Source organism: Macaca nemestrina, chromosome 9, assembly GCF_043159975.1.
Source record: "Macaca nemestrina isolate mMacNem1 chromosome 9, mMacNem.hap1, whole genome shotgun sequence".
Lineage (NCBI taxonomy): Eukaryota > Metazoa > Chordata > Mammalia > Primates > Cercopithecidae > Macaca > Macaca nemestrina.
The window spans coordinates 140499873-140516001 of record NC_092133.1 but is presented as its reverse complement, the minus strand read 5'-3'; the positions used below and the strand labels follow the sequence as shown (position 1 = coordinate 140516001).

At 43.1% G+C, this 16129-nt stretch overlaps 1 long non-coding RNA gene across 3 annotated transcripts in view; it reads left to right on the top strand.

Moving 5' to 3' along the window:
* Positions 1-545: 545 nt before the first annotated feature.
* Positions 546-16129, top strand: part of LOC139356433 (uncharacterized) — a 152910-nt gene continuing 137326 nt past the window's right edge. For all 3 annotated transcript variants that reach the window (XR_011608376.1, XR_011608377.1, XR_011608378.1), the window contains exons 1-2: positions 546-965; positions 1329-1501. This is a non-coding gene — a long non-coding RNA (uncharacterized lncRNA). The remainder of the gene's footprint in view (positions 966-1328; positions 1502-16129) is intronic.

Below are 16129 nucleotides of genomic sequence, written 5' to 3'. Positions count from 1 at the left end.
ATGACTTGAGGGACATCCTAGGAGTGGAATCATACAGTATTTGTCCTTTTGTGTCTGGCTTGTTTCACTTAGCATGCTATCTGCAAGCTTCATCCATGTTCTGGCACGTGTCTATGCTTCCTTTTCAAGCAGAATAATATTCCACTGTAAATGGATACACGATGTTTTGCTTATTTGTCTGTTGATGGACACTGGGGAGGTTCCCACATTTTGACTATTGTGAATAATGTTGCCGTGAGCGTGCCTGTTAGGACATCTGAGTTCCTGCTTTCAATTTTTTTGGGCATATACCCAGAAGTGGAATTGCTGGATCGTAAGCTAATTCCATGTTTACTTTGTTGAGAAATGGCTGTGCTATTTTTATTCAGTGGCTGTAGCATTTCACATTCCCACCAGCACAAGAATTCCAATTTCCCTACAGCCTACAAAACTTTATCTTTTGCTTTTTGTCTTTATAGCCGTCAGCCTAGTGGCTGTGAAGTGGTATCTCATTGTGGTTTTGATTTGCATTTTCATAATGACTAGTGGGATTCAGCATGTTTTCATGCATCTGGGCTTTTAACTCTGTGTCTGCTTTGGTTTGGATGGCTGTTGCTGCAGCAGGAAGTGTGGTCATGAATAGGAATATTCATGCCGGGAAGCTGAGGGAAACTTGAGGGATCACCTAGACCAGCTGATATGGTTTGATTGTGTACCCACTCAAATCTCATCTTGAATTGTAGCTCCTATAATCCCCACGTGTTGTGGGAGGGACCCAGTGGTAAGTAATTGAATCATGGGGCCGGGTGGCAGTTACCTCCATGCTGTTCTCTTGGTAGTGAGTGAGTTCTCACGAGATCTGATGGTTTTATAAGGGGCTTTCCCCCTTCTCTCTGCACTTCTTCTTGCTGCCGTCATGTGAAGAAGGACATATTTGCTTCCCCTTCCGCCATGATTGCGAGTTTCCTGAGATCTCCTGCAGAACAGTGAGTCAGTTAAACCTCTTTCCTTTATAAATTACCCAGTCTTGGGTATTTCTTCATAGCAGCATGAGAACAGACTAATACACAGCCTTCTACAGCCTTGGGAGATTTTTGTAGAAGCAGCACAGTGGTGGGTGATCTGCTGGGCCTGGGGCTAGGGGAGACTGGCTGCACCTTCCTCTGGCTCCCTCTGCCTCCAGGGTGGGCTCCAGGTCTCCTTCAGAGAATGCTGCTGGAAACTACCCAGCAAGGCCAAGCCCTGATTTTACAGATAGGCACAATATGTGTCTAAGGCACTATGGCCCGCGAGTGACAGAGCGAGGACTACAGCTCAGGTCTTTAGAGCTTTTTTGTTTTCCACGCCAGCCACCCCCACTGCCGTCAGAGATGGAGTCAGGCAGGGAGTGCTAAGAGTCAGAGTGGAAAGGAGGACGCTGCGCTGAGCACACAGAAGGTTCACCACCAGGGATGCTGCCACAGTCTCAGGAGTAACTTGCATCAATTCGATAAACGTTTATCTGGAAACATCCAAGAGTCAGGTATGTCGGAGTATATAGATATTAATAAACAAAGATCTCATCTCATAGATATTCACAGTCACAGAAATGAAACCATAGACGCTTGCAAACGCTTGGGAGTAGGAAGAGGGCAGAGCTGCTGTCTCATGATTGGAGCGTGGGCTCAGGGGAACCCTGGTGCATGTGGCATTGGGAGTGACGGGGGTGGTCTGGGAGAAAAACAGCAAACCATTCAAAATAATTAAGCTTACTTTGGACAGAGGAAGAGGATCATTTGGTAACAGCAACGTCAGAATGAGAATCGAAAATTGAGGGACATGAGCCAAGAGGTGTTTACTGGGACACAGGTATGGGCATAGCTGAAGGCCCAGGTGGGGTGGGGGGGACCCGGGTGTGAGCATAGCTGAAGGTCCAGGTGGGGTGGGGGCACCTGGGTGTGGGCATAGCTGAAGGCCCAGGTGGGGTGGGGGGGACCCGGGTATGGGAATAGCTGAAGGCTCAGGGTTTTGGGGAGCTGGGAGGGGTATAGCTGAAAGCCCAGGGTTGGGGGACCTGGGTGTGTGTATTGCTGGAGGCCCAGGGTGGAGGGACCTGGGTGTCAGTATAGCTGAAGGCCTGGCCGGAGGCGGAGGGTGGTGTTGCTATGTGGAGAAGAGGCCCCGTCTTTCTGTGGGAACCAATGTTCAGAAGTTCTCTAGTAGTTTGTCAAGGACACAAAAGGTATAGAATTCTGCAATATGTGCTTATAATAGAAAAGAGTTTTAAAGCTGAAGAACAAGTGGTCTTTTATTTGCTGTATTTAAAGAATGGCCTTACTGAAATGAGCTGTGCTAATGCAGACATGAGAAGGGGAAGGAATAATATGCTCACACGTTTACTAGGGGCAGGGATAAACAGATTTTACAGAATCCTACTGGGGAAGCCTAGAAGATGAAGTTTCTTTATGAGAAAACTAAGATTGTGGCCAAGTACATTACCTACTAGACCCAGGAGCAGATGATTCGTATATCTGGCTGAGCCCAGTGATGTACCTGACTGAAGCTCTGAGTTATGAAAACCCAAATATTAGGACAATCTCATATTTAAATGCAAGCATAGTTTCTCAACAAAGTTGCCTTAATAACCTAGAGAGCGACCCCTTCTCCCTTCCTCTTCTTTCTCCCTTCCTCTCCTTCCTTCCCTCCTTCCTTCCCTCCCCTCCTCTCCCCTCCTCTCCCCTCCTCTCCCCTCCTCTCCCTCCCTCCCTCCCTCCCTCCGTCCCTCCCTCCCTCCCTCCCTCCCTCCCTCCCTTCCTTCCTTCCTTCCCTCCTTCCTTCCTTCCTTCCTTCCTGTTCTCTAGCCCCTTTCAGGGTGGGAACCTTTAATAGAATGGAATTCTAAAGAACCTGAAGTCTTCAGAAGTGTACAAGACTGGTATTATGCAATATTTAGTGTTGCTTTTCCAATTTGAAGCCAGGATGCTGGAGGAAGGTCCGAGATCCAGGGAATAACTTTGAGTGATTGTAATGGGAGAGAAGAGGGACTCCTGGAGGTGCACATGAGGTTAGTTCTGAATGGGCTAACAAGTAAAATAAGAAACAATTTTGCACAATACCTTGAATGCCATTGTGTGTTCATGGTGATCCAATACTAAGACTTTCCTATTGGTAACAGCCTGCATTTATATACCTTCCGAGATGGTAAGGGTGTCCCTAAAGAGTTGCTTGTGGATGTTCTAAATAAGTTTTAAGGTACCATGAAGTGTCTGGGGCATTTCTGGCCAACAACACAAGAGAAGGGGTAATGGTCTAGGCAATGGCAGCATATTCTTATGCTCAGGCATGATGGCTGTGGGTCCGTGTAATGGCTGCCTTGGAAGAAAATTTAAAAATCCTTTAATCCTACCCACTTCTCTGAGATATGGAAAAACCTCAGTATTTCAACACATGAAAAGAGCTAAATTCCTTGCTCAGGATCAAACAGCTGCCTATGGGCAGGGCTCTGGTGAGAACTGAGGCCTTCTGAGTTTTAGACCAATGCCTTTCCAGTATGCAATCACTCAGTGGCCATTGGTGAAGGCCACCCACTCCCCTCTCTCCTGCAATCCAGGTAGTTCCTGTGGTATAGCCTCATCCTCAGGCGTGTTTGAAGCAGGTACAGCTCATCCTACTCTGGAGGACATGAAGAAATTAATTAAGCACCAGCAGCGCCCAGCCATCATTTTAAAGAAAATCACCATTTAGATTTTGGGGCTCTCTGGGTGGCCATGAATATGTCTCACCACAGATTATATTGGGTGGTAATTTTCTTCTTGCATGAACAATGATTCCTCCTAGATTCGCTTTACAATCTGGTGAATATTAAATTGTTATTACAGCATCGCTTCTTTCACTTCATTTTATTTTACTACCAAGGTTATGAGCTCAATGTTGTAGTTAAGTTTATTTCACTTACAATCGAAATCTATTTTGGTCACTTGTTAGCTTTCTCTATCTTGTTTGTAAATTGGCTTCCTTTTCTGCTGCAAAGGTAGAAGAGGCCAGGGCACAGGCAGTAGGCTTGATTTCATGTTTCAATAGTAGGTAGCTTTCTGCCATCTGAATAGTGACCTGATTCTCAGACCCGTCGTATTAGTCCACTCTAGCATTGTTATAAAAAACTACCTGAGACTTGGTAATTTATAAGGCAAGAAGGTTTAACTGGCTCGTGGTTCTGCAGGCTGTGCAGGAAGCATGGCTGGGGAGGCCTCAGGAAACTTACGGTGATGACGGAAGGTGAAGGAGAAGCCAGCATGTCCTGCATGGCTAGAGCAGGAGGAATAGAGTGAAGGGGGAAGTAGATTTGAAGATTTGAAGACAGTGAGATTTGAAGATCTCACAAGATCTTCAACAACCAGATCTTGTGAGAACTCACTATCATGAGAACAACAAGAGAGAAATCCGCCCCCATGAGCCAATTACCTCCCACCAGGCCCCTCCTCCAACACCGAGGATTACAATTTGACATGAGATTTGGGTGGAGACACAGAAACCATAGCACCCTGTTCAAGGTGAAATAGTTAAATTCATAGGTTATGTGCCCTTGTTACTTTTTACGTATCCCTAACAGTTGCTGTGTCCATGTGACTATAGTAATCACATTTCCAGCTCTGCAAATGTGATGCTTTGACATCTGCTCTACATGGATATGCTGGACACATAATCTTCTGGACCACCCTGTCATGTGCCTGAATCACCTTGCAGTGGTTCCGGTCTCCTTCTCCCTACCTCCTCTTCTTGGAAGTAGTTCTGTGAGGCATGCTTTCCACTAGGATGCATCTGGGGGCCACATCTCAACCCCCTTTTTATCATACTCTCACACTCAAGACCTCTACCGTATTCATCTGCCCTAATCACCTCACAACCAGATCCGAGACAACTGAGGCCAGTCCGTATGCCCCAGAGCCCCCAGAATTTATTCAAACTAGCCAGACCTAAGCCTGCTAAGCCTGCCTTGCTATGGAAGCCATAATAAAGGCTCTTGCCAGCTTTCCCTTCCCTCTGCCTCTGGCCTTGGGCTTCCTTGCATGGCCCTGGGGCTGTGCCCACCTCTTCCTCTTGGGATCTGTGAGTAGCAAACCACCTTTCCCATGGTAGCTGACTCCCAGGTGGGTGGCCTCGCCACAACTCAAGTTTTCTATTAATACCCTAAGTTGTAAAACAGCTATGTCTCCTTATTCCGGCAGACATTCTAAATGTACTATCTTTTTGGAAATGTCACATTCTTGAGTTATCTTTTTACACAGTTTCACCTTAGTTCACTCATAACAGATCCAATTATTTGATTTTGTAGAAATTTCTTAATGTAGACGTCAAATACCATTCATTCTATTGTCTGAATCTTGTGCTAATCATAAAATTGCAGTTGGAATTTTTGCTATTTATTTATTTATATTTACTGGCCATAAGCTTTAGGTCCACTCTTTCTTTCTAACCAGTCTATAAAACTGGGGTTCTCTTTGGGTCTCCTACTTCCTTGTTAAGGATTGCAATATTTACTGATTAAAAGAAATAAATCTGCCTAAGTAAAATCTCCTCAGTGCTGGGCCAAATACTTTATTCTCCTTGTAATGTTGATCTTTTCATTTTTTATTTTATTTTATTTGAGTGGCAGGGTCTCACCCTGTCACCCAGGCTGGAGTGCAGTGGAGTAATCATTGCTCACTGCAGCCTGGAACTCCTGGGCTCAAGCGATCCTCCTGCCTCAGTCTCCTGAGTAGTTGGGACTACAGGCATGTGCCATGACACTCAGTTATTTTTATTTTATTTTATTTGTTTGTAGAGACGGTTTTTTTCATGTTGCCCAGGCTGGTCTGAAACTCCTGGGGTCAAACAATCGTCTCACTTTGGCCTCACAAAATGCTGGGATTATAGGCATGAGCCATCACGCCTGGCCGATCTCTTTATTTTGTGAATGTCTTGATTTCATATTTATAGTTTGTTATGAGCACCTCTGGGTCACATCAGTAAATAAGCCCATCAGTCAATGGATCCTGTGCTGTGTTCTGTTCTAGGTTCTTTGGGGGAATGCAGGAGAATGATCAAAGTTTCATGGATCTTATACCCAGGTTAGAAAGACAACGCTAAAACACATGAAATTACAGAAATAATACCAAAATATGATGAAGTACTAAATTATGTGTAATTTTTATCTAAATGCTGCCTGATTTTAGGGATGAAGGTAATCAAGGAAGCCATTAGTTGGGATAATTATTGGGACCTCAAAAACTATTTAGATGGTGACAGACTGCTGGAGATAGACTGATCAGGGTACATTTTTTTAATCAAATAATTACCAGACCAATAAAAAAAGAGGATGGAAAAGGAAGGAGAAGAGATGAGAAGGAATAGACATGGGATTGGCAATAGTCTATTAGTCCAGGGCTTTGATGGTCTAATTAAAAAAATCCCAGTCATCCTTTAAACAACAGGGCACACTACAGGCTGCCAATTGTGTGAGTTACTTGAGGAAAACAGGCACTTGCTAAGGGGTAGCAGTCCTGACATGCTGCAGTGCAGCAGACGTGCTAAGGGGTTTAATCCTAGAGCAGCAGCCCCGATGTTCTGCAGTGTAGCAGACTGGACTCGGGGGCTGATGGCCAGGTCATGAAAACTGCTTTGGTGAGGTCCCTGACCCAGAAAGTTGTGCTAGGAGAGCTTGTTTCCAAAAGCTTTTCCAAATTCAGGCTTCAGCTAGAGTCCTACTCCTAAAGCCCTGATTCTTGTATGGACTTCTCTGGGATCCCAGTGTTTTAATATTTTCTACTTTTTACCTATGGATCTATTCAGAAAGAGCTTAGACTCCTTATCTTTTCTTACCTGAGAGACAGTTCCTTTTGGGGATGAGGAGTTTAATATGAGAATGCCTCCCAAGCTCACGGTCCCTCTTTCTACTTGTGGTTTAATGAATATGAATTATTTCAAAGGTTGCTGCTTAAATTAGCTTCTTTCCTTTACCTTTACAAAATGCTTTCAGAAAATTTTATACTGAAATGCGACTAGAGATTTTAAAATGAGTGAGTTTGATTTTGCTGGCCACACAGAAATGCACATTTCTATTTCACAGGTTTGTTTTAGGGGTTGATATGGTTTGGTTGTGTCCCCACACAAATCTCATATTGAATTGTAACTCCCCAAATCTCCATATGTTGTGGGAGGAGCCCAGTGGGAGGTAATGGAATCATGGGAGTGGGTCTTCCCCATGCTGTTCTCGTGATAGTGAATAAGTCTCACGGATCTGATGGTTTTATAAAGGACAGTTCCCCTGCACAAGCTCTCTCTTGCCTGCCACCATGTAAGACATGACTTTGCTCCTCATTCACCTTCTGCCATGATTGTGAGGCCTCCCCAGCCATGTCAAACTGTGTGTCCATTAAACCTCCTTGTCTTTATAAATTACCCTGTTTTGAGTAAGTATTTATTAGCAGTATGAGAATAGACTCATACAGTAAATTGGTACCAGGTAGTGGGGTATGCTGTAAAGATACCTGAAAATGTGGAAGCGACTTTGACCCTAGGTAACAAGCAGAGGTTGAAACAGTTTGGAGGGCTCAGAAGATGACAGGAAAATATGGGAAAGTTTGGAACTTCCTAGAGACTTGGAGAACTCAGAAGACAGAAAGATGTAAGAAAGTTTGAAACTTCCTAAAAACTTGTTGAATAGGTTTGACCAAAATTCTAGTGATATGGACAATGAAGTCCAGGCTGAAGTGGTCACAGATGGAGATGAGGAGCTTGTTGTGAGCTGGAGTAAAGGTCACTGTTGCTATGCAAAGAGACTGGCAGCATTTTGCCCTTGCCCTAGAGATCTATAGAACTTTGAACTTGAGAGAGATGATTTAGGGTATCTGGCAGAAGACATTTCTAAGCAGCAAAGTGTTCAAGAGAAAGCAGAGCATAAAAGTTTGGAAAATTTTCAGCCTGACAATGTGACAGAAAAGAAAAACCCATTTTCTTGGGAGAAATTCCAGCCTGCTGCAGAAATTTGCATACATAACAAAGAGCCAAATGTTAGTCACCAAGACAATGGGGAAAACGTCTCCAGGGCATGTCAGAGACCTTTGTGGCAGCACTCTGATATCACAGGCACAGAGGCCTAGGAGGAAAAAATGGTTTCCTGGGCCAGGCTCAGGGGCCCCTTGCTGTATGCAGTCAAAGGACTTGGTGCCCTGCCTTCCAACCACTCCAGCTGTGGCTAATAGGAGCCATGGCACAGTCTGAGCTGCCTTTGCTCCTCCTTCACCTTCCACCATGAATGTGAGGCCTCACCAGCCATGTGGAACTGTGAGTGCATTAAACTTATTTTTTTAAATAAATTACCCAGTCTTGGGTATGTCTTTATTAGCAGTGTAAGAACAAACTAATACAGGGGTGTACCCTGAATTTAGCATTGAACTTCTGCATTGCAAGGCAAATCGAAAACATATTCACAACAAAGAACACTGTGTATGGGGCTGGTGTTGACGAATGTCTTGTTCCAGTTGATCAATGTGCCGTTGCTCTACAAAACTCAAGTCCGTGAAAGAGTTAGTTAACTCCAATTGTATCCCTTTTCCCAAATACATATCTGATTAGAACAAGTCTTTCTAGAAGCACACAGAGGAAATATTCCAATCAGAGCGCAGGAAATAGGCATTTAACTCTCGTTAGCAATAATAGGGAATGATACTCTGAATCTGTCAGTGGAGAGATTTATTCCATGAGGAACAAAGTATTTTATCCACCAAGTACACTCAAGGCCCTCAAGTGACAGCTTTCCTCCCTTTATTTTTTAATTGTGTTTGTTTGGAGAGGCTGATGTACACTCTCACAAGATTGATGAGCCCACACACTCTTTCTCTGTGACAATGGGGATTCTCAGACGAATTCCTCACCTCTGTTACTGTGAAATCTGAGTCAGGACCGACAGCTACCATGGAAACCTGTGGGTATTGAACACTTAACGTCCTGGTTCGTAAAGTGAAGGTAATTTGAATTCAATATCTTTGTCTTCTCCAACTCTCATACCTTTCTCTCCTGTAGTTGATAAACCTTCATTTTTTCCCCCTCCCAGAGCCACTGGTGAGATTATCGGTGCTGTTTGGGTTTACCTGACCACCACCATTCCTTAGCGGGGGCAGTAGATGAAACCCCAGATTCCACTTGTTCTGAGACTGACCTCTGTTCTAGGTATTATTATTATTTTTTTTTTTGAGATGGAGTTATGCTCTTGTTGCCCAGGCTGGAGTGCAATGGCACAATCACGGCTCACTGCAACCTCTGCCTCCCAGGTTCAAGCAATTCTCCTGTCTCAGCCTCCCGAGTAGATGGGATTACAGGCACCCACCACACCCGGCTAATTTTTTTATTTTTAGTAGAGATGGGGTATCATCATATTGGTCAGGCTGGACTCAAACTCCTGACCTCAGGTGATCTGCCCACCTTGGCCTCCCAAAGTGCTGGGATTATAGGCATGAGCCACTGTGCCCAGCCTATGTTCTAGGTACTTTTATTAATATACACTTTACTGTGGGAGAAGAAAGGAAAAAACAGAGACCCAGCAAATAACCTGCTCTTGTCCAACAAATAGATCGCTGGAATTCAGGTGGAGATCTTTGGAACCTCAGTCCTCCCTCCAGAGTCGAAAGGGTTATTTGTGAATTTTAAGTTGATCAAGTACTGTAAACTAAAGTTATAAACTAACCGAAGTGCTAGAAATGAAAATAAACACAATAATGAAGAACAAGCGTCATTATTCATAGCGTCTTTAATATTTCCATAGGCTACTCGGTTTGAAAAAGCAGCCTCCTCTGGGAACCACTGGGCAGGAGGAAAAGCCAGCCCTGGAAGGACTCTGCAGAGAACAGATCACGGTGTTAGGCATGTGAGCTTCTCAGAGAGTCCTACAGCCATGGGAGCTTTGCCTTCCCTTAAATGAGCCAGGGGCTGTAACCTTGTCATCGGAAAGGGCAAAGTGCAGTCGAAAATTCACATTCGTCATGGAAGAACAGACGATGTTTTGGTGTTAGGAACATTCGTCATGGAAGGACAGATGATGTTTTGGTGTTAGGAACACTGGGGGAAGTAGGGTGTTGTTGGTATGAAGCAAGATTATTCTGTGTGTTATAACAACAGCAACTCTGGAATTGACAGGGAGACCCAGTGCAGGAGAGAAGGCAGCCAGGCAGCGTGTTTGCTGTTCAGGGAGGTTCTGAGCTGGAAGGACAATGGAATTAGGTGCAGTGGGAGAGCACGAGCTCGGCTCCCGTCTCCTCTCCATCTTGGCCTTTATGTCTTGGTCTCAGTGGTACCCATTAGTTCCTTTGCCAGTGCCCCTTTTGACTGAAGAGCCTGCCCCCTTTCACTTTCAGTAAGTCTCTTTGCCGAAATGTGCTGATTAACTCACCCTGTCTTCTGGTGTATTGGGCAGGTCTACCCGAAGGAGGGATTGAGATAAGGTTCTGGGTATGTCAAAGTCAGTGGGAGGTTCAGTGATCATTTGTAAATTGTCAGGCCCTGTGCTGTGTTGTATGTTACAAAAACAAACAAACTCAACGGAAGATTTCACTTCTGCACCCACAGTATAATGTAATAATTAATATGTGTTCAGGGCAACTAAAAATCAAGTTGATAGCTGCCGATAAAAATGCAAACATGCGATGTCAGCTATGATTTTTGTCAGTTCCTTTTTGTGGTATTTTAACAACAATTTACCTTTTATCTGCACGTATTGTCTATACCATAAGGTCCCCTGAAAAGTGGGGCAGGTGTTTGAGTCATAAAAGATAAATATATCCTGAAATGACTATTGTTTCAAGTCTGTGAATCATTTCAAAGGACATTTGCCATGCAAATAGATGATGTAACTCTATGTGTTTTCAATAACACATCTGCAAGTTAAGTCGTGTGATTCCCTGGATGATATTAAGTCTGCAAATAGATTTCTACTCACAAACAATATTGTAAGTGAGATCTGTAGAGTCCCTGTTCCAGAATAAGGACATTGACCTGTGTTTTCAGCTAAAGCAATGTTCACTCCTTTAAGGGAACATACCTGATTTTATTTTGTTAAAACTTTTATTACTGCAAACTTCCTGCAAGTAAAATGCACTAGTGAAAATTCTTTTGGTATACTAGCAGCCTGCATTGCACAAAACCAATAAAAAATAGATTAAAAATTAAACATTTATGACCCAAGAAACTGCTGAATAGACTATGTTGGGAAGAACATCTGTAACCATAAAACTCAGACTCTTGAAATTTGAATTTGCCTGTTGTGCTTATTTAATTACTGTGCAGAGTTACTTGTTGGGTCCAGATAGGGCAATGACTGGGCTGTAAAAAATATTATTCCCTCAAGGATTGTCTTGTGCAAATTCTAGAGGGGAAAATTATCTTTCCAATACCCAAGTGTGACTTCCATTACCATTAAATGGAGCCATGTGTACCGTGTGAGGGTATAATGGACCCCGGAGTAGAGAGATAAAACTGTAATACCAACTCCCTATAGCACATCAGCAATATTATTTAACTTGAAGCTTTTTAACCTGTGAGAAAAGAGTAAACCTTGTTCTTAATTAAATGAATAATGCAGCTTGTAGATACGTTCATTAACGCGCGCAGATTCACAGCTTGACGGTAAGCTTGGTCCCCTCTTTCCTGTCCTCATCTCATCCACCCGGATCACAATCATTTCCAGTGAGAAACCCTTCTGTGGTCACTTTTGTGTCCTCAACAGTGTCTAGCATAGTAAGAAACAGATTGCAAAATTTAGCAAGATACATGCTTACAAAAATGAGCGGTGGGAAAATAACTACTTGGTTTTTGTTTAATTCTATTTACAGATTGACTATTTCATTTCTTTTTTTTTTCCCCCTTCTTTTTTTTTGAGACGGAGTCTTGCTCAGTTGCCCAGGCTGGAGTGCAGTGGCGTGATCTCGGCTCACTGCAAGCTCCACCTCCCGAGTTCACGCCATTCTCCTGCCTCAGCCTCCCGAGTAGCTGGGACTACAGGCGCCGCCACCTCGCCCGGCTAGTTTTTTGTATTTTTAGTAGAGACGGGGTTTCACTGTGTTAGCCAGGATGGTCTCGATCTCCCGACCTCGTGATCCGCCCGTCTCGGCCTCCCAAACTGCTGGGATTATGGGCGTGAGCCACCGCGCCCGGTGACTATTTCATTTCTGAGTAGCAGATTTAACATATTTAAGGTTAGAATCTACTAAGTTTGCTAAAGTTCTTAATTAGAAAAAATGCAAGTAATCCATATATGAGTTTCCGAATGGTGGCGTTGAGTGGGTCTCTGGTCTCAGGAGGAAAAAGAAACGATGATGATCTTACTGAAGAATAAGAAACAGTGAGCCGGGAAGGCAGGTTTTAGTTCTAGTTCCCACAACAAATATTTGTGTTATCTCAAATTCTCTTGATCATAATTTATTATTGTAATAAATTATGTATTACAGATAATTATAAATAATACATAATTTATTAATTTATTTAATAAATAAATCATAATTTATTATTAGTTCTATTGGAGGACACAGTAAAACCCAGTAATAATATTTATTATATAATATATCTACATTATATATTTATATCATTTAATATGCTTATTATTATTGGGATCTACTGTTATCTCCTCTCTCATTCTCTAGTACCCAATAATAATAGTTATTATTATTATTGAGGGGAACATACTTATCTCAGGAGGTATCCTGAAGATGAAATAAGAGGAGTGAAACTGTTTTCAAAAATTAAATGTAGACCACATGTTTTTTGTAAAGATGATGATGATGATGATGATTATTATTATTATTAGTTTGAGATAGCGTCTCACCCTGCCTCAGCCTCTGGAGTAGCTGGGGTTACAGGCATCTGCTATCACACCTGACTACTTTTTTGTATTTTTAGTAGAGATGGGTTTCACTCTGTTGGCCAGGCTGTTCTCAAAACTCCGACCTCAGGTGATCCACCTGCCTCAGCCTGCCAAAGTGCTGGAATTTTAGACGTGAGCCACTGCACCCAGCCGAAAAATCATTATTTTTATAAAGAGTTACTATTATATTGCTGATTGTATTACAGGGAATAAATCTGACATTGCAAATCTTATCCAGAGGTTGGAAGTGACAGTCAAATAGTTTTCCTAGATTTCTTTTCATAAACAAACAAACTTTGCAAATATTAGTTCACTAAATAATAACAGGCCACACCAGCACAGCAATACAGGAAACAAAGCAAATCAATCTCTACCACAAAGATAATGAAGACCATTGTGAAACGATACAGGGTAACTTACAGGAGTCATATGGGAAGACATATCCAGCACATTATTAAATGTCTTTACAGGTATCATCTCACTCAACCATGAAAACAACACTGAATCAGGCAAGATGTCATTGGGAGTTACATTGTTCATTCTCATTAGCACAATAGTGACAAGCTAATAATGTTATCTGAAAGCTTCTTGATCAATCAGCCTTCCTAGTTGATAGGACTGGCTTATTTTTCCGTCTTGCTACACACATAAGAAGTGACTTTCCGAAAAGTTCTAAAAGTGCTGCAAGGTGGGAAGAATGTAGAACTGACTACAGGTAATTTGAGTGTTGGCCTTATCAATACTTCCGTTAAATCCGAAGAGGCAAGGGAAGCCTGGGGAAGTGGCGGGGACAGCAGCCGTGGTCAGCTGGCTGGAGAGGAAGAGCATCTCTCAGGCCTGATGTCTTCTCCCTTCTGGTTATTAGAGATAAGCACAGTGGAATGACTCCAGCACGAGCTTGCTGGGAACGTTATTCTTTGTCTTTATTTATCGTCACAGTGGCACCACCGTGTGTTATTTGGGACTCTTTCCCCTTACAGCAATTAACCAGATCAACCAAGGAGTAAATCAGTGTGTTCTTTGACACCCGTGTGGTTCCTGGATTAGTCACATCAGCTTTCATGGGAGCTTGGCAAAAATGCAGATCCTGGGCCCATTTCAGATCCACCAAATAGGAGTTTTTGAACAAGTTCTCCAGGTGATTCTGATGCAACATCAAGTTTGAATGCTCTTTTGAGGTAGTGGAATCATCGGGCCTCCTTCCCTCCACCGCCTTAGCATGCATTTCACAATGCAGTGCCGTTTGTCCTTTAGTGTACACAAAGCAGACGGTGAGGGTCGGGAACGAGAGAACCCAAATGTCCTCGAATGGGTTTTGTTTCTTTTAGACCTGTGGTTCCCAAACCTGAACATGCCTCAGAAACACTGGGAGGGCTTGTTAAGGCCCAGCTTCTGGGTCCCATCTCAGAGCTTCCAGAGGCGTAGGCCTGGGGGGATTGAGGGGCTTGAGAATTTGCAGTTCTCGCGAGTTCTCCTGTGATGCCAGCTCCGGCCCCACATTCAGAAGCACTGTCTTGTAGAAATAAACAGGAAAGTCAACCCAGCTGTTTTTAACCAGGGTGGGGGAACACATTTTAACCAATAAACATGATAGGTGCTAAATAATGTCCCATAGCCTGTAATCCCAGCACTTCGGGAGGCCGAGGCGGGCGGATTGCGAGGTTGGGAGATTGAGACCATCCTGGCTGACATGGTGAAACCCCGTCTCTACTAAAATACAAAAAATTACCCGGGCATGGTGGTGCCTGTAGTCCCAGCTACTCGGGAGGCTGAGACAGGAGAATGGTGTGAAGCCGGGAGGCGGAGCTTGCAGTGAGCCGAGATGGTGCCACTACACTCCAGCCTGGGCGACAGAGCAAGACTCCATCTCAAAAAAACAAAAAAAACGAAAGCAGACATTTGGGAGGTTGGAAAAGGAAGTGAATAGAGCCAACGAAGGGATGAAGACAAGGGTGCCTGGAGAGGCCGGGGAGGTGAGGGAGCCTCTCTAAGTGGAGGCTTAGACCTTTAGAAATGGTTGGCTCAGGCCGGGCACGGTGGGTCACGCCTGTAATCCCAGCACTTTGGGAGGCCAAGGCAGGTGAATTGCCTGAGGTCAGCAGTTTGAGACTAGCCTGCCCAACATGGTGAAAGCCCGTCTCTACTAAAAATACAAAAAAGTTAGCCGGGCTTTGTGGCAGGCACCTGTAATCCCATCTACTCAGGAGGCTGAGGCAGGACAACCCGGGAGGCGGAGGTTGCAGTGAGCTGAGATCGCACCACTGCACTCCAGCCTGGGCAACAAGAGCAAAACTCTGTATCAATAAAATAAAATAAAATTAAAAAACAAAAAGAAGTGGTTGGCTCAATAGCCGTGATTCACAGATCGAATCTGCTGACTGTTAAACCTTTGTGCTTTGTGAATACAATTATTGCTAAGCCTTTCATATTAACAGTCAGCGGGTCTATTCTTTAGTTTAATAAATAATACATGTTTTTTATGTGCACTGTATTTTTCTGTAAACCCTCACAATAAAAGTGTTTTAATTCAGCCGTTTACACTTAAAAGATATATCTGTATACATATATAGAAAGATAGATTTCCTTTTTATGAGGTTTCTAAATTTACACAGAGTTTAATTCAACAGATCTGAATGACCATATTTTTAATAAAATTTATGTCTTTGAGTATTGATGTCTAATGAAGACTGATATTTAGTGTTTATTTTATTGGCCCTTTGAAAGCACTCGTCTGAAAAGGGCTCATTACTGACCCTGTAAATTTCAACAGCTCTCTATGACTTCTTAGTTTATAGCATGTTTTAAATTAGTAAGCTTTATCGACATATAATTCTCATACCATACAATTTGCCCAATGAAAGTGTACAATGTAATGGTTTTAAATATATTCACAGATATGTGCAACCATCACCAATCAACTTGTAGAACATGAGTATTCTCATTATCTAAGAAAGCCGATGTCTGTTACCTGTCACCACACTCCCCTCCACCTCCCCGCCCCCACCCCACCCCACTGCCAGTCCTCAGGAAGCACTGGTCTCTTCTGTGTCTCTTAGATTTCCCTGTTATGGACATTTCAAAGAAATGGAATCATATGACGTGGTCTTTTGTGCTTGACTTCTTTTATTTAGCATAATGTTTTTGTTTTTTAACAAACTTTTTACTTTAGTTTTAGATTCGTAGAAAAGTTGGAATGATAATACTAAGAGTTCCTCTGCAACCTATGGTCAATTCCCCAATTATTAATACCTTCTATTAGTAAAGTACATTTCTCACAATTGA